This window comes from Carcharhinus amblyrhynchos, chromosome 16 (genome assembly GCF_965287045.1).
Source record: "Carcharhinus amblyrhynchos chromosome 16, sCarAmb.v2.hapA, whole genome shotgun sequence".
In the NCBI taxonomy this organism is placed as follows: domain Eukaryota; kingdom Metazoa; phylum Chordata; class Chondrichthyes; order Carcharhiniformes; family Carcharhinidae; genus Carcharhinus; species Carcharhinus amblyrhynchos.
Window position 1 is genome coordinate 47,985,548 of NC_137339.1, and position 19,811 is coordinate 48,005,358.

Sequence of the window (19,811 nt, forward strand, 5' to 3'; positions counted from 1 at the left end):
ATTTGCTTTGCAGTGGTTCAGGTCAGAAACACCAAAAGTGTTCTATTGAGCCCACCTGGACCATAACTTTTGCATCTTGAATTTGGGTAGGATATGATTCAAGCGGCCCATTAGGGAGCTTTTATTGAAGTTTATTTAAGAATATAGTTAACATGTATAGAGAGAAAATTAGCAAGAACTTTTATCAATTACAAACAAGAAACAAACAATCATGATAGTATAACTCTTAACCAAGATATCTACAATATTCCAATCATGCCAATCCCATAGACAAAAGACCTTTTCCACAGGTTTAACACAACACAGACTAATGCTTATGATGCTGGAAATTGAGTCCTTTGGGTGGAGAATTGAAAACTCTCATTCTTGATTCACTCAGAACATATTGAAGTCAGAATATCCCTTCCCAGAACATCAGAAACTTAAGGCAAACTTTCATAGCAGATTTTTTTCCTTCAGGAAGGCAAAACCTTGATTTAAGATCACCAACAAAATTTTCTAAACACCAGGGAGAGTGTGAAAACACTTCTTTTTAGCTTGCTGACCCTTCTACACTCAATTGCAGCCCAGAACTGAAAATGAAACCTTAAACGCACTGGGGAAAAACATTATCCAAAAACACACAACTGTCCTAACATTGCATCGTAAATCTAAGGATCGTAAAACTAAGCCCAGAGTAAACACAAACAACCCCACTTAAACCACTTAAGTAGCAATTAAAGGACTCATCATAGTCAGTCCAGCAACATAATGGCATCAGTGGTGATCGGAGAAAAACTGACAGTGTGAACTGCAAGGATCATGATTTTTTAAAAAATTTCTTAAAGGTACACTAATGTCACACCTTCCTTATAATATTCTGCACCTGCATGACCACTTTCTGAGACTCATGCACAAAATAACCAAGATCCCTCTGCACAGAAGCTTTTTGAATTTGTTTCCCATTTAAAAAGTAATTTGCCCTTCTATTTTTCTGGCCAAAATGGATAACATTGCATTTATGCGTATTAACCTCCACCTGCCAGATTCTGGTCCATTCCCCTAGTTTGTCAATATCCACTTGTAAATTTTTTAATTTCCTCACCACAGCCTGCTTTCCCACTTATTTCCAAGTCATCAACAAATTTCGCTATGTTACACTCTGTCTCTGCTTGTAGATTATTGATATAGATTGTAAATAGTTGTGGTCCGAGAACTGAACCTTACTGACTCCACTAGGTACAGATCACCATAGAAACCATAGAAACCCTACAGTGTAGAAAGAGCCCATTTGGCCCATTGAGTCTGCACCAACCACAATTCCACCCAGGCCCTACCTCTGTATCCTTACATATTTACCAGCTAATCCCTCTAACCTACGCATCTCAGAACACTAAGGGGCAATTTTTAGCATGGCCAATCAACCTAACTCGCACACATTTGGACTCAATTGAATTAGCAGCTGGAGAAGGACCTACTTATCCTTACCCTCTGCTTTCTATCAGTTAGACAATCCTCAATCCAAACTACTACTCTATCCCCAACCCCTTGGGATTTAATCTCCTGGTTCAGTCTCTGCTGCTAACACTTATCACATCCACAGGATCCCTGTTGTCCACCTTGCTGGTTACCTCCTCAAAGAACTCTAGCATGTTTGTCAAACAAGACTTGCCCTTCACAAAACCTTGCTGACACTGGTGAATTGAGCTTTGCTTTTCCAGGTGCTCAGTCACCTCCTCCTTAATGATTGACTGCAGCAACTTACCCACCACAGAATTCAACTGACTTGTCTATAGTTTCCCACTTTTTACCTCTCCCCTTCCTCAAATAATGGTGTCACATTAGCATGTTTCCAGTCTACCGGTACCTTTACAGAATCCAGGAAACATCAAAACTAACGCATCCACTGTCTTTGCAATCACCTCCTTTAACACCCTACGGTGCAGGCCATCAGGTCCCAGGGACTTATTTACTTTTAAACCCTTCAGTTTACTGAGTACCTTCTCCCTGGCTATGGTAATTTCATCAAGTTCCACAAAAGGATCTCACAATCAAACTCACTCAGGCTACTATCTGAACCCTGTCTTGTTGCCCCCTTTAGTGACCATTGAGTTGGACAAAGGCAGTTTACTCAAACAGAGCTACAGGTTGGAAGACTGCCTGTCAGGCCTCACTAATTCACACACATAAATTAGCTTAAATCTAATCAAACTGAAGTAAATCAAATACCAAATACTTTGTAAGTAAAATGATAAAATAAACTTTTACATTTCCTTTTTTAATCTCTCTTCAAGCACAAAGTCTTGAGCATTATTCTAGTTTACACTATTCTGAGTCACCAGCTTGTATGCAGTGACCTGTATGTCAGAACATGGCTGCCCGCACTTACCCCTTTAACTGGGAGCTGTGTGAATCTGTTCTTAATTTCACAGCTAGTGTCATAGTCATAGAGTCATAACAGCCTTACAGCACAAAAAGAGACCCTTCGGCCCATCGTGTTTGTGCCAGCCATCAACCACCTATCTATTCCTTCAGGTTGTCGTTGGCCACAGGTATAGTGCCAGAAGATTGGAGGATAGCGAATGTTGTCCCATTGTTTAAGAAGGGGAACAGAGACTTCCTCGGGAATTATAGACCGGTGAGTCTTACTTCTGTTGTGGGCAAGGTTTTAGAAAAAATTATTAGGGATCGGATTTATAGTTATTTAGAGAGTAATGAATTGATTGGAGATAGTCAGCATGGTTTTGTGGAGGGTAGGTCATGCCTTACTAACCTTATTGAGTTTTTTGAGAAAGTGACCAAAGAGGTGGATGGGGGTAAGGCAGTTGACGTGGTACATATGGATTTTAGTAAGGCGTTTGATAAGGTTCACCATGGAAGGCTTCTGCAGAAAATGCAGATGTATAGGATTGAGGGTGATTTAGGTAATTGGATCAGGAATTGGCTAGCGGATAGGAGAGAGAGGGTGGTGGTTGATGGTAAGTATTCGTCATGGAGTTCAGTTACAAGTGGTGTGCCTCAGGGATCTGTTTTGGGGCCACTGCTGTTTGTAATTTTTATAAATGATCTGGATGAGGGTATAGTTGGGTGGATTAGTAAATTTGCTGATGACACCAAGGTCGGAGGTGTGGTAGTTAGTGAGGAAGGGTGTCATAGTTTACAGGGAGACTTGGACAAGTTGCAGAGCTGGGCCGAGAGGTGGCGGATGGAGTTTAATGCGGAAAAGTGTGAGGTAATTCACTTTGGCAGGAACAACAGATGTGTAGAGTATAGGGCTAATGGTAGGACTCTGAATAGTGTGGATGAGCAGAGGGATCTAGGTGTATGTGTACATAGATCCCTGAAAGTTGGTAATCAGATAGATAAGGTTGTTAGGAAGGCTTACAGTGTCTTGGCGTTTATTGGTAGGGGGATTGAATTTAGGAGCCGCAGCATCATGTTGCAACTGTACAAAACTCTGGTGCAGCCGCACTTGGAGTTTTGTGTGCAGTTCTGGTCCCCACATTATAGGAAGGATGTGGAGGCTTTGGAGAGGGTGCAGAGGAGGTTTACGAGCATGTTGCCTGGTATGGAGGGGAGGTCCTATGAGGAGAGACTGAGGGATTTGAGGTTGTTTTCGTTAGAAAGAAGGTGGCTAAGGGGGGACCTTATTGAAACATATAAGATGATTAGAGGTTTAGATAGGGTGGACAGTGATAGCCTTTTTCCTCGGATGGAGAAAGCTAGCACGAGGGGGCATAGCTTTAAATTGAGGGGTGGTAGTTATAGGACAGATGTCAGAGGTAGGTTCTTTACCCAGAGGGTGGTGAGAGATTGGAATGCCCTGCCTGCAGCAGTTGTAAATGCGCCTAGTTTGGGGGCGTTTAAGAGATCCATGGATAGGTTTATGCATGGAAAGGGATTGGTTTATGTTAGAAGGTCATTGCTTTTTAATTGGTCGGCGCAACATCGTGGGCCGAAGGGCCTGTTCTGCGCTGTAATGTTCTATGTTCTATGTTCTATTTGAATCCCATTTTCCAGCATTTGGTCTGTAGCTGTATATGCTGTGGCATTTCAAATGTTCACCTGAATGCTGGTTAAATATGAGGATCCCCACTTCTACCATACTTTCAGTTAGCGAATTCCAGATTTTCACCACTCTCTGGGTGAAAATATTTTTCTTCAGATCCCCTCTAAATTCCCTGTCCCTTTCCTCAAATTGATGCCCACTGGTTATTGACTCCTCTACCAAGGAGTAATGGTTCTTTTTATCTACCCTATCCACATCCCTCATAATTCTGTGCACCAAAAGAGAAACAGAAACATCTCAGCTTTCGAGCAAAGAACTGGGAAGAAAGAGTCAACATGAGGATTTGTATCTGATATTGTACTTTAGGCTGGGTTGTAGCTAGACAAAATATTGCAGCACACAAAATGGCTTTCTTCCCCAACACCTATTCCCACAGACCTGTTCTTTCTTTACACAGGCAATAGTTTAGTGATTATCTATAGTAAACTGTAATACTTGGAAAAAGTGTTGATCCCTTGGCTCTTAAGTGATCACCTGAGTCCTGAATATTTACTAATGAGATGACCACAATTATTTCAAAAATTAAACTACAAGGATCTTTGCTGCCTCAAAGATCTGCAACATTCCAACTTAAAAATACTTCACAGACTATAGCGTGATTCAATGCTACTGCAATCTTATTGAGTTAGTCATTGTTGATTCATTGTTAATGAGCTGAACATTTAGTCTCACTTTTCTAAGACTTGTCTATCTATCTTTACTCATTGTCATGTGTTAAAGCATAATAATCCCAAGAGTTACCTCTTGGTTGAAGCCTAGGATTGTATGAAAATCCCTGTAAAGCTCTCTGCAATATTCTGTTAGAAGTACGTGCCTGTAGACCAACATCTGGTGCTTTGTGTAGGAAGGGTAAATTGAGTTAATAAAACATGGTCCAAAAGTTAATAAAATGCATTAGTTTCTGAAGCTATATCCTGCCCTGCATCTGAGCTCAAGGGAATAGCCAAGTACAGCGCAGAATTTAACTAAATGTCACAAGCCCACTAGAGATCCATTAAATTTCTATCAAAGTGCCTTTAATTATAGACTATTATGGTGGGGGCAGCATCTTACTGCACTGAAGCTAGGGGCTGCTTATTTCAGGCAGAGTAAGAAATACAATAGCAAGTCCATTGAGCAAGAAAAGTGTGATACAGGAATGAGAGCTGTGATGGCTGAGATGAGCACAAAGCATGAGTGATGGATAAATACATTATGCAGTACATCATAATTTGCGTAAATTCACAGAAGAGGTGAACTCTTCTGAATGAACAAAACATCAGGACCCGCATTCCAGACCGGAAATGATGCCGATAAGCTGTTGAAGTGTCGAGAAGCTTGTTCTATGCATCAGATGGACACCAGAGCAATGCATAAGTGGCTGATAGATTAAGGTGAACACTTGAGATAAATGCACTTGCTGACTAGACTCTATACTCCACAGGAGTATGCCCTGCAGGTGGGAAAAATTCTGTGAGCTGTTCCAATTTACAAATCTGTTCTTCAATAATCTCAAAAATATTCATGGGTAAAATTATAAGTTCAGTCTCATAATAAATAGAACTCTGACTGTAAAACATGAATGTTTAACTTTTCTGTCCTGTATTTTATACATTTCTGCAAGTCTTGCATAGCTTGACACTGTTAAATCAACATTTTTTTTTAACTGAGATCCCTAATGTATTAAACCAGTGTCAGACAACCTGTGGTTTGTCTGGGTAATGAGTGCAGCTCACAAGACATTTTGTTGACTCTGGTCCACATGCAAGGTTGCCACATTCCATTTTCTATAACTCGTTGTGAAGTATTCAACATATATTAAATGTATTTAAATCTTATTCATAGGGTCATGGTTAGTGAATAAACCTGATTTCAATCTTGTAGCCCTCTCAGAAGAAGAGCCACTCATATGGCCCACTCACTAGCCTAGGCTGCTCATCAGTGGATTAGCCAGTTGCTTTGATTGATTTGCATTTTGGAGGTGCAGTTGTGAGAGGTAGTAATTATATACTTGGCCAATAATATCTGCTATTTGGATGTCAGCCTTGGCTATCAGCACTATCAGCCCTGAATCAAAGGTCACCAGTTCAATTCCCACTCGGGAGACTTGAGTATGAAAACTCCAGTACAGTGCTGAGGGAGTACTGCACTGTCAACGATATTGACTTTTGGATCATTCAATGAAAACCCTGGCTACTTAATACGGAAAAGAACACAAGTTCTCTGGGTTCCTTGGTTATTTTTATTCTTCAGCCAACAGATGGACCGGAATTTTCCTGTCTCATACGTCCTGCTGCCTCTGCCAGCAAGAACAGAGAACTTGGCACTTCACCAACTCTCTTTTCACAGCAATAGGACCAGGTGATCCTAGCTGTGGGTGAGGTCAGAGAATTTTCACCATGATCTCAGAGTAAAGGGTCACCCATTTAAGACAGAGATGAGGAGAAACTTCTTCTCTCAGAAGGTGGAATCTTTTAGAACTAGGAGGCTAGGTCATTATGTATGTTCAAGGCTGAGATGGACAGAATTTTAATCAGTAAGAGAATCATGCCTTTGGGGATAAGGCAGGAAAGTGGAGTTGAAGATCATAATATCAGACCAGTCATGATCTCATTGAATGGCAGAGTAGACTTGATGTGCCAAATGGCCTACTTCTGCTCCGAAGTCTTATAGTCATATGATCTTGTTATTTATTTCATTACAGTTTGTAGGAACCTGCTGTGCAGAAATTGGCTACCACAATGACAACATTTTGACTATAAAGCTTCTTGAAATATCTTGGAGTCAAAATGGCACTATATAAATATATGTTCCTTTCCACGGTATTCATCATTCAACATGATCCTCTAACATATTCTAATATAGATATTTCAATCCAATGGCCCTATATAATTGGTAATTAGTGCACAATTATTTGAAAATATCTTAAAGTAAATCCCACCACTAAAATTTCTTTCAGAGAACGATTACTGCAATGGGATAATGTGAAATAACTATAATCAGGATTTTCCAGTCCCTCGCATGGAAGGGTTGGTTGTGGGTGTGAATGGAAAATTTGAAGAGCCTAGCCAAAAGTCCATTGGCTTTTGACGCACTACAAAATTCTGGCTGTGGGCAGGACTGGAAATCCAACCCTATGTTCCTTCCAGTGTTTTTAAATATATGTCCATTAAGTGATAACTCAAAGGAGATTCTGGGCCAATTTTCATCCATCGGCGTTAATCAATGCTAAACAGTTATGAACTAACAACACAGGAAGATCTGTCCAGAATCTCCTCCGAGTTACTTCGCAATGACCATTCCCTCACCTCAAGCATCAGTTGAGTGAATCTTCTCCCTCTAAAGGAAGTGCATCCTTCCTCAGGTAAAGGAACCAGGTACACAACCCTGTACCACTAACATTCTAAATAATTGTTGTTAGATGTCTTTACTCTAATACTCCAATCTCTTTGTAGTTCAGGCCAATATAATTTGCCCTTTAAATTGCTGGCTTCACCTGCGTGTTAACTTTTTGTTATTCATATTCAAGGAAGCCCGGTCCCTCTGAACATCAACATTTCCCAGTTTCTTACTATTTAAAAAATATTGTGTTTTTCCAGTTTTCCCTCCAAAATGGATAGCTTTGCTCTTCTCCATGATATATTTCATCTTGCCCTCTCGCTTAACTTGGCTCCATCAATTTATTGCCTCTTTGTATCTTCCTCACAGCTTTCTTTCCCACCTAATATTATATCAGCAGCAAACTGGGGTACACTAAGATCAGAACATCATCTAATTGTAATATAGATTGTAAATGGCTGTAGTTCCTTGAGATATTGTGCAAATTATAGCCTGCCAACTCGAAAAATAATCTGTTTATTCCCACTTTCTCTTTTCTGATCATTAACAGACTTTAACTCATTCTCATATATTACGCAATCCCAAGAGCCCTATTTTTGTTAAAAACAAAATTGTGTGATACCTTATCAATGTTTTATGAATTGAACTAACTCAACCCCTCATAAGTACATAATTTGTTTGTTCCGATTTTTAAGACCTAATTTTGGTCTTAACTAAACTTTCAAACTCAACGTATAACTGTGTAATGTTATGATCACTCTTTTCTAAAAGCTCCTTTGCTACAGGTTATTAATTCATGGCACAATAATAGATCTAAAGGAGCCTGTTTGTGAGTTGATTCCTCATTGTGCTAATTGAAAAGTATCCTTTTTAATTTTATGAGGTCATCCTCCATAATATTACTGCAAAGTTTATTTCCCTTATCTACATGAAGATGAAAATGCTCCATGATGATTGTTTGGTATATGCACCTCTAATTAATAATACTCTGCCTGACACTACACCTATTACCAGGGAGCCTCTTTCCCCTTGTTTCTCAGCTCACTCATATTGTTTATACATCATGATTTTTCGGAGGTAAAATCTTTTCTCTTTGCTGTCTTTATTCCATTCTTTAATATAAGGAATTGTCCACCTCACTTTTCCACTTTACTTATCCTTCTAAAATGATGAAAAAAGCTCCCTTCCTAATATCCCTCAATATTTGCATCTAGACTCCAACTCAACAACTCTGAGCTCAAATTGAGCTGTAAATCCTCAAACTTCACCAGTCTTCTGGCAAGTTTTCTGATTTTAAATGTATTTTTTTCAGATTCTTCATGCATTAACTTGAGTTACAGATGTTACTGAAGATGTGAGTGTCTGGCTTTCTTTGCTTTCCACTAAGCCCACATTGTACAGAGTCACACAGCTCCTGTCCTGCTCTTTCTGTAGAACATTGTTTCATTTATTGAATTATTCAATTCAAATTCGGGGTTCTTTTTAAAGTTGTTCCAGATCCTGCTCTTTTATTCTTCTCTGCTCCTTGTATTTTCCATCAGTTTAGTATCCATCATTTATATACAGCAAATATATTCTCAGAAGCTTTTATTTCATGAATTTTAATTTTATACCTCCACATCTGACTAATTAAACACTAAACATAATTACATATAACTTAGACAGTTAAATTAGTTATTAAGTGAATTAATCACTAAGCTTAATTCCTTAGGCCCCTGTGTCAATTTTTCAAATTGTAAGGATAGAATTCTCCCATCTGGATTGTGACTGGTTTCTTGAAGGGCAGGAATGGGGAATCTAACGGCAAGAATCATACCCCAGCCGCTGTAAAAACAGTTTGCAATTCTCCTGATCGGGTCAGTTAGCCTGCTGCCTAGTGGCACGAATGCAATTTGCATTCATTAACATCTCATGACCATTCACTGAAACACCAGCAGGAAATTATAGTGGGAATTCTCCAACATCGTACACCTCAGCACCCCTGCCAGCAAGAATGGAGAATTTGGCGCTCAGCCAAATCTCCATTCACTGCAGCAGCACTGGAGAATCCTAGCCACCGGCGAGGTCAGAGAATTCCAGCTTACATCAACATTGAATCTGTTTGAAGATGAGTGCCGTGCAGAAATCAAATCTCAGTCTGCTCTGACTTTGAAGTGAGTGCAACATACATTGCCTACCTGCTGTAGCACTGTGCTTGTTGTGATGAACACCACACTGCTCGGGATATAGGGTTGGGCTGCTCCTCCTCTTTGCCTATGCTATCCAGAAGGACGTCACTGTGTAATACTCATGCAGATCTTCACTTTCCGACAGTGACCAGATCTGCTGCTGGGATCAGGTAGTGCAGGGCTCTTCTGTTCCCCATGGCTGATACCATTGTTCACAAAGACACCACTGTGCAGTGGTACTCAGGCAGAACTTCACTTTCACCAACAAGCATTGAGGCAGAGGGTCAGGTGTGAGGAGAGGGTGGAGATGATGAACACAAGGGGGCAATGAGGAGGGAAGGCTGTGCAAGGGTTTAGAAAAGGGAAGGGAGCCTAAGGAAGACAAGGGGGTGGAGGAGGACAATGAACAGTGGAAGGCCGAGGGTAGGGACCCTGGAGCCTGACAAAGGTACATGAAATATTGACAAATATTTTTGACTGCAAGGGGATGCATGCAAACTCTGGAAGAGGGTGGTGATTGAGCGTGGGCTGTTAGTGCAGCATGTGAAGGGTGGATCACATGCACACTCAGAAGTTGGGTAGGGAAGTAGTTTGGGAGGAGACAATGTAGTCCTTGGTATTCATGGTAATGGGGAACTCTGTGAAAGTCCAAATCCTTGTTCTGGGGCTTGCAGTCAGGTTATAGACAATCCTGCAGCAATTTGGAAAGGAGTCACAGATTACAGGTGGCCCAGGGGATACATAGGCCTCATGGTCAGATGTCAGAGATAGGGGACTGTCCAGTGGTGCAGTGGGCATGCAGCGGGAGGGATCATTGGGAGTATGATGTACCCATTTGCAGGCAGGGAAGGGCAAAGGCTGAATGCTCCAGAGGGAAACAGCATAGCTTGATGTTCAGAACTGTCACGCAGTCACTGTCCCTGACTTGGCTGCCTCTGTACTGAGCTACAAATGGGCAATTGGAGACACATCTACCCTCAAATTGGAAACATAATAAATCAGGTGGGGATGTGAAGTTCTCCCTGTGGAGGGAGGGGATTCACCTCAGTAGGTGTCAATACACACAGCGTCTAAATGGGGTGGGTACAGGTCCACATAGGGCATGGGCAGATTAACAGTGTCCATCACAACAACTATGAGATCCAATACTAGTGGGAGAAACTGGAGGAAGCCATACATTCACATCTTGAGGATTGTGGTATATATTGGTCACACAGATATTTATTTATTTTTTATTCTAATTTAATCCAATCCAATTCAGAGTCTAAACAAGTTGAGGCATGCCCGATCCAAGCTGACAAGACAGGGCTCTCACCTCCTGTTTTTCCCTGATCCATATGATCCAAGCTGATTGGAGTAGGTAAAGCTTGTCCTCCATCATTTGTATCTTAGCCAAAAGGCCAAGATGCCGCTTTAAAAAATTGCTTCAAATGAAGCTGAAATGTAACCTAATGACTTCAGCATGTCGATACTACACTTGATCTTAGCCTGACAGTGAGAGAGAGGAAGCATTGAATTCCATCTGGAAATGAAAGTGAAGAAGCACCATCTTGCTGTACCACAGTAAAGCTTCTGCTTCAAAGTGAGCCTAATCAGATGGGGTCTGAGACAGTGTGGGAAAAGAGCATCGACGGACAATGGGGGTCCCTCTGGAGCCACTCTTCAACGTGTTGGTGAACAGGAGTCAGCTTAATCAGAAAGGAGGAAGACTTGCTTGGCAAGAAAGCTACTGAAAATCAATGCCTTCATTTGTTAAGAGCGATATTCAGAACTCAGTGGCTTCACATCACAGCCACTGCACCTCAGGAGTAACACATAGGAATGTAAACTTTGTGACTGCAGGAAATAGTGAAGGGGGCACAGTTACATCATGTATGGCAATTTATCAATGATAATCCATCACATGTTCACCAGAATTGGCATTCATAGCTGACCAAATCATCCACTGATTAACTGTGAACAACTGAATGATTTCCCTCTGGAGCATTCAGCCTTTGCCCTTTCCTGCCTGCAGACGAGGTACATCATACTCCCAATGATCCCTCCTGCTGCATGCCCACTGCACCCCTGGACAGTCCCCATCTCTGACATCTGACCATGAGGCCTATATATCCCCTGGACTGCCTGTAACCTGTGAATCCTTTCCATATTGCTGCAGGAGCCTTTATAACCTGACTGCAAGCCCCAGACCAAGGATTTGGACTTTCACAGACTTCCCCATGAATAAATACCAAGGACTACATTGTCCCCTCCCAAACTACTTCCCCACCCCAACTTCTTAGTGTGCATGTGATCTACCCTTCACGTGCTGCTCTAACACCCCACTCTAAATCACCATCCTGTTCCAGAGTTTGCATGCATCCCCTTGCAGTCAAAAATATTTGTTAATATTTCATGTACCTTTGTCAGGCTCCAGGGTCCCTACCCTCGGCCTTCCACTGTTCATTGTCCTCCTCCACCCTGTTGTCTTCTATTAGTCTCCCTTCCCTACTCTAAACCTTTGCACAGCCTTCCTTCCTCATTGCCCCCTTGTGTTCATCATCTCCACCCACTCCTCACACCTGACCCTTGGCCTCAATGCTTGTCAGTGGCAGCTTACATGGAGTTCCTGATGTCAGATTCCTGGAATGCCATCTTTGTCACCTCAACTAGCGCTGGTGTCTCAGGGTGAAGACTAGGTCAGCCACCGAGCAGGTTAGGCAGGGAAAGCTGTGGATTCTTGTATTTCATACCGATGTGATGTTCAGAGATTTATTTTCTCAATCCTTTACTCATTCTTGTTTCATTTCAAAGAGATATGGGACAAATGGACGCAGGGTTCAATGCTGCCTTTGCAATGGAAGAGGGACAGGGGATGCTGAACGCAGCTCCAGCCGGTGGTCCCTCAGTAAGGGCATGACCGGGGAGAATCAGAGCATGAGCAGGAGAATCAAGAGGAAAGACCCTCACTGGGGCAACTTGCCAGACCTAGAGTATATGTGGTGAAGCAGGTGCTGCCTTTTCACTGAGGCTGCAAGCTGCCTTCTTCTGGTTACCAGTTATCTGTGAGGGTCTCCTGATGATGGGTGGACTGGAGACAGTGAGGTGTTTTAATTGGTTTTTAATATGCTGATCCTGGCAGCTGATAGCGAGCAGGCAAATTAGCTCCCAAACTGTCAGGTGATTCAGCCTGATTTTCCCCATTTTCTTACAAGCACAGAATCAGGTGTAAGTTCCCACCATTCCAGTCAGCAGGGTGCACACCTCAGAAACTATCCGCCACCACACCTAGTTTCCTCAGTGGCAAATTCCATAAAGTTTTGCTGCATCAGAGAGACTAGATCTTCACTGTTCCTCTTGTGATTTGTGCTGCTGCTCGTCACTCCTTTTTTAGACCTAGCATGTCCCATCTACAGGAAGTGCTGATGGGAAGGTAAGGCACACTGCGGAGGTATCCCAGAAGAAGGGCGGAGTAACCCCTGGAAGTCCCCACATAAAGACTGCACGGGAATTGCCTGAGAAGTTTTAACTTCGGAAAGACAATTAACCTTTACTGGGAATAACCCGATGCTCTGATTTAAATCCAAGAATTTGCACTGTTCTAACTCTCTTAGCAGAATGTTTACCCAGGAAAGGTTAGAAGAATTGTACCACTTCCACCTGATTTCCAGGCTGGTTAGCTTACTACCCTCCCATCACTCCTCCATTCCTCCAGATTATCCCCCAACCATGGCTATCCTGACCACTGCCATTGCCTCACACTGACTGCCCATCTGACTATTTCCTGATCCCTGAATAGTCACATCACCACTCTCCCATTTATCCTCTTGATTCTCTCCCCAGTTACACACCCTCCCACTCACCCGACAACCCAAAATCTATCCTCCTAAACCCCCTATTATCCCCTGATTGCTGCCTTGCTACCCAACTATTTTACTGACTCTCTCCACCACCATCTACAACCCCACGGCCACCCCCGCCCCACGACCCCCCCAACACCCCCACCAACAGCATATAAACCTCCTGGTAACCTGACAAACTGCACCTATTCCTCATAACTACCCTTCCCACCCACGACTACCTCTCCCTCACTCACTACCGGCCCTGCCCATACCCTGGTCATTTGCTTTTTCCAACTGAGTTAATCCGAGGCTGGTCCTCATGACACTGCACTGGCAGGCTGTGTGCTGCGCTCTCATCCTGAGAGACCCACCTGCTCATCGGCTGTTTACTTGTACATTGTCTTCCAAGCTACCCTGTGCAGTCACCACACTGCGATTTTAACGCACACTGATGTTATCATTCCACTGTGTTCTGACCAGAATGTTAAAGGTTATCTCGTGTCAAGTAGCACAGTCTAAGGTTGCTCACCTTGTTGTACTTAATCTGGTTACCACCCTGTTTTACCATCGCTAAACAACATTTATAGACAGGTAAAGCATTTGAAGACATCAGCAGCAGAGCTGCGTATTGTGTTCTGCTCACAGGCCCAAGTGAATCAGAAACTGGATCACATGGCACACTTTCCCTTTAGACATATTATGTTGCTGTCCCTTAAAGACCACCTCAGCCCAGTAGTAATGTTTCAAATTAAAGAAGATCTTGGACTAAGCTGACAACAATTAATGGAAGAGAATTGGCTCCAATTCTGCCGAATGGGAATAAGCGTCCATGCCAACATTACCTGCTGACGCTGACAGCATCTGTCATGTGGGATTCACCCACCTGAAATATGCAAATTTATGCTTCTCAGAAAACCCACCAGTGTGTCTACTGTTCAGAGACCAGTGTGCCATTTTTAAAGGTCATCTCAATCTCTGCAGGCAGAGACAGATCCCTCTCTCCCCAACAAACAAAATGGTGATACCTGCACTAACCAGGGGATTAGCACCAATACCCCAGCAAAGAGGAGCATCCACTCTTCTCTGCCCCCACCCAACCTCTCAATAAAGGGGTCACTCCTTCCACACACACACACACACACACACAGGCATAAGAGTGACTCAACAGCTCCATTTCCCTCAGGTCACACACCTCAGGTCCCCTCCCCCTCAGACCCTCTCCAGATCCCATTGCCCCACACCCCTAGCTCCCCTCCCGCAGACACCCATTCAACCACCCCTGCTCCCCCCATCATACTCGTCACTCATGCCCTTCTTCAGGCTATACACCTTGGCGGTGCCAATGATATATTTCTCTCGACACCCTGGGATTGATAATCTGGCTTTGCGTCTTGGATCCCGAGGGAGGTCAAGAGGGGGGTAAGTCCAGTGCCCATGTGCCCTCTACCACTGTCAGGCTGCAGAGGTAGGGTCCTCCAAAGATCCTGGCATTGGGTGAGTCCTAATAATCACCCACTGGGAATCCTGATTTTCGATTGATGTGTCATTAAGCAGGAAATTGGGATTCCCTTTGGCTGACAGCTGGAGAATTCTATACAAGTATGAACCTGCAGGCAAATAAGCAGCCACCCCCACACCAGGCCCGTTGTTTGCTGTTGGTGGCGCAGCAATGTTTGTTGATGCGGTGATTATAAGAAGATCTGCCTTTTTCTGACAGTCACAGCACGATCCCCAACAAATCACGTAACAGTATGCTGTCAAGGAGGTGAAGACAAGCTTACTGACAGCACAGAATCAAGTTTTTAAACATTTATTTCTTGGGATGTGAACAATGAACACAAAAACCAGCATTTATGGCCCATCCCTCATTTCCCTTGAGAAGGTGGCAGCAAGCTGTGCTGTCCATATAGTTTTTGACTTTGTTGTAGGGATTCGCTGATTGCCTTGCTGGGTATTTCAGGGCTGGCCAGTTAAGAGTCACTACTTTGCTGTAGGTCTGGAATCACATGTAGGTCAGGCTAGTGAAGGACAGCAGGTCACCTGAATCTCCGACTGAACCAGATGGCTTCTTAATTAAGCCTCATGATCATTATTAATGAGACTAGCATTTTATTACATATTTATTAATTAAATTTACTGCCATGGTGGGATTTGAACACATATCGCAAGAACATTAGCCTAATAACATTACTGTTATACTATCAACCACTCTGGGCATTTGCCCCAACAGGCCCATACTGGTCTTCATGCACCACACTAAGCATTAGCTAAAGATCACAGCTATATACGTACCTGTCAACGTGTGAGTGAGATTGGTTTCTAATCTCAAAGCTTGTTTGTCTTTTTTCTTGCAAATTTTATAACTGTGTTTACTTAGCTGCAACTAGAGAATTAAATAAATAATCAGGGACAAGCTACAGGCACAGCTGGCAATATTGTCAATAAATGTGCCAGCCTATGATGCATATCAGTAGAAACTTTGCTGATAATGGATGGTGTGCCCTGTATCTGTCTCTGCTGACAAAGACACAAGCAAGATCATTCTCACTGCCAGGGATGCGCCACAGTGCACACAAATATGGGGGTAAAGATTCCAAGGAATTGCTCCTTGCTGCTTATCAGGAGTAAACCTTGCTGAACTGATGGACTATCAGAGAGTCGGCATTCACATTTATTGATATGTTCTCCTCACATGTACTGAGGAGCGATAACTCTTTCCATGACACTTAGCAAAGATCACGGCCAGAATTCTCTGACTTTGCCCTGGGCTGGGATTCTCCAGTACCATAGCAGAGATGGAGATTTGGCTGAGTGTCACAGCAGTGAATGGAGATTTGGCTGAGCGCCAAATTCCCCATCCTTATGGGCAACAGTAGCAGAGTGCACAAGTCCAGGGAATTCGGGCCTAGGCCTCGTTAGCTGGTAGTCACCATATCATGTCTATTCTCATGCAGTACCACATTAACATAACGCACCGTAATCAAAAAGTTGATAGATGTCTGTCTGTTCCTCTATAATGTCACAGTTTTGGTACTGCCATCATGTAATTTGAGAATTAGGGTATCTGCACTATTCATCTACTCAGAAAAGTATGTCCATGTCCACCTCTAAACCAATTTTGCAACTCAAATTACAGGAGGTAAATTTAAAGTAAAGTTTATTTATTAGTCACAAGTAGGCTTACATTCACACTGCAATGAAGTTACTGTGAAAATCCCCCAGTTGCCACTCTCAGGTGCCTGTTCAGGAACGCAGAGGGAGAATTTAGCATGGCCAATTCACCTAACCTGCACATCTTTGGAGTGTGGGAGGAAACCGGAGCACCCGGAGGAAACCCACACAGACACAGGGAGAATGTGCAAACTCCACACAGACAGTGTCCCATGCAGGGAATTGAACCCAGGTCCCTGGCCCTGTGAGGCAGCAGTGCTAACTACTGTGCCACTGTGCCATGACACTAATCTGATATTTTATTTTTTCTGGGAGTTGATTTTATTGAAATTGCCTGTCATGTTTTAATACAAAATAACACTTTAAAACTCCTTTATTGGTTGTAAGGTATTTTGAGATGAACCAAATTCATGAGAGATGATTCATAAATGCCAGTTCTTCCTTTTTTTGCCATATCAAAATAAAGAATTTCTTGTACACAGTAATTCAGCCTTTCAAGTGTTGTCTAACAGCTAGATTTTCAAGCATAATCTGCAAAGTGCTATATTCAGAAGGGAATGCTATTATTGAGTCTGAGGTTAAGGCTCACAGGATCAGAATAAAAGGCCAGGTGACTAATGCAGGAAAGTCTTCAGAGGGATTTGAGTGTGAGTAACTGAAAGCTAGTACGCACTGATGCAGGAAGCATGAATACAATTAGTGATTGGTTAGTGATTAGGAAAGGTGGAAGAGGAATTGATGATTGATTATTCACTGAAGTTATCCAAACCTGGTGCAAGTATTGCTCATAAATGAGACCATATGCGCACAACACATAGGCAAAGCCAGAATTGAAACAGTACGTAACTTCTGATCATTGCTCTTTATAAGAATATTAATGGAGGAATATTAATGAAACAGAAGTATTCAAAGAACAGTGGCAGAGTTAATGCAAATGCTGAGAATTTGTCTCACAGAAATATTTGACAGAATTGAACTTACTTCAATCATGGACAAAATAGATTTAAAAAATGGACCAGGGAAATTGGAATATTATTATTAATTTCTGTGATCACAGAAAAGTGAACTCCTGTATAAAATTTACAGACTGCAAACAAGATTACAGGTTCAGAATCTGTTTTCCTTCACAAAGGAATGGGTACATTGTTAGACCCTCAGTACTACATGCTGATACATTAATTCAATTAAAAGGAAATAAATAAATACTTAGGACAACGTAATATACAATTTATGATGGGGCAGGATAGACTATTTTGAAGGACACATGGTTAAATCCTGCAGGTTGAAATATCTTCTATATGTCCCACATAATTTGAATTTTTTGGTAATCAGGAAATTCACTATGTGGGGGGAGTTTTCCCATCCTGCTGCTCTAATTTTCCAGTGCAGCAGGATGGGAGAATCTGGCAGCCAGTCATGAGTGGGATTCGCACATGCTTTCCCGCCGCGTACTTTTACGGGCGCCATCAGATCTACGCTGGAAACCGGCTGGGAGGCAGGGAAGTAATTTAAATCTAATATTAATGAGATTAGCCAGCATGGGACTGCAGTCTCTGGACCCACTAGCATCTCCCTTCCAGCCAGAGTGTTTCAGCGGGGATGACATTAGCTCCCCACTTTCGGGGAATGAGCAGCCCAACTCCGCTGGAGTTAAAGGGCGGAAATCGGAGTGCCCCGGGGGTAGGCAGTGGGGAGGTGGTGCCCCCTGGGCATGAATACCCTGGCAGTGTCAGCCTATGCCCACAGCACTGCAAGGGGCAAACTGCACATGCGCGAGGGCACCTTGGCACTGTCGATTGAGCGCAGGGCTATGCTAACGGGGCAGTCCCAAGCGGAGAGGGGCCCGATGGGGGTGATCTGTGGGTATTGGGGGGATCCCACAAATAGGGAGTGCTAATGTCGAGACTGGCCCTAGAACGGTTGGAGGGGGATCGGTGGGGGGCTGCTCCTTCAGCGCTTTGAAAGCTTGTGATATGAAGTAAACCTGTTGGACTTCAACCTGGTGTTGTGAGACTTCTTACATTGGCCAAACAAGTTTATTATTGATCTGTAAATCCATCCAATGCACCTATGGTAGGCAGTAAGAGTGAGAATATGTGCTGATCAGTCAGGTTTAATGTGGAGCTGTGCTCTACACTATAGCCTCTGGTAACAGGCCAGTGCAAAGAAAAACTAACAACTGAGACTGAGGTCATGTGTTTTATCTGCCTCATGTATCTCTAGGTGTGGGAAAATAATCAAGAAGAAAAGTCTGAACGAGGTTAAGGTAAGGTTGAATCATTGATCAATTATGATATAATTTAATGGTGGAGCTGGCTCAAGGGACTGAATAGTCTCCTATTTCCTATGTCCCATTAATGAGTAAAACGTCATGTCCAAGATCAAACAAGAAACTTCACAGTTTCCTTCTTCAGGGAAGTGATCTGCTAAGGTGTAATAGGACAGGGAATCAAATTCATTTAAAACTTTAATTTCCCTATTTTGTGCAAATAATAGTGTGAAAACACTTCAGTTTGTATCAAAGATAATTAGTCTACTTTTGAGTTACTTTTTTCTGCAGTAGTCCTTGTTCACTATACTGAGAGTACCTTTAGTCATTTAGTTCCTTGATGATAAATTATTTGGTTATAACTCTCCAGCAGCTGTGGTGAACAGATTATTGCATTATTAATTAACAGAACATTGACTGCAATCTACCATTCATCTCACCCTGCACCCCAAATTATTCATATCGTTCACTTCTTAGTTGTTCAAAGTATTAACATTGCCTTCAAAAATGAGATGTCTTTGACACTTACAATACCAACTGCTTTTGTGTCATTTTGAAGGAATCAGCTGAGGAATAATGATTAAAGAAGCAGTAAATTTTTTAATTATAGAGTGGGGCAAGGGCATTATTTCTGTGTATGAAACAAAGTAACATTGGACCCCTTACACTTGTGTCTGCTTTGTTTAGTCTTTAGCTGGTGATTTTATATTCCTTTGTGAGATGCTGTCCCACTTTGCCACCACTCTCTGCCCTCGTGCTCACGCCCTGCTCATTCCTGCAGACTGTTCAGTACCTTTACTCCTAATTCTTTCTCTCTTGAGCCATGTTTGATCTGCAGCTTTTATCCACAGATAATGAGTAGTAATGCTATCTTATTAGTTCCTTACCAGGCTGATGAAAGAGCTTCAGATAATTCCATCTGTCAGGTGAACACTTAGGCAACCCTTCCAAAGCTACATGGCTGATAATCTATTTTCAAAAGATAACAATGAAAGTGCAAAGTAGCACAGTGGGTT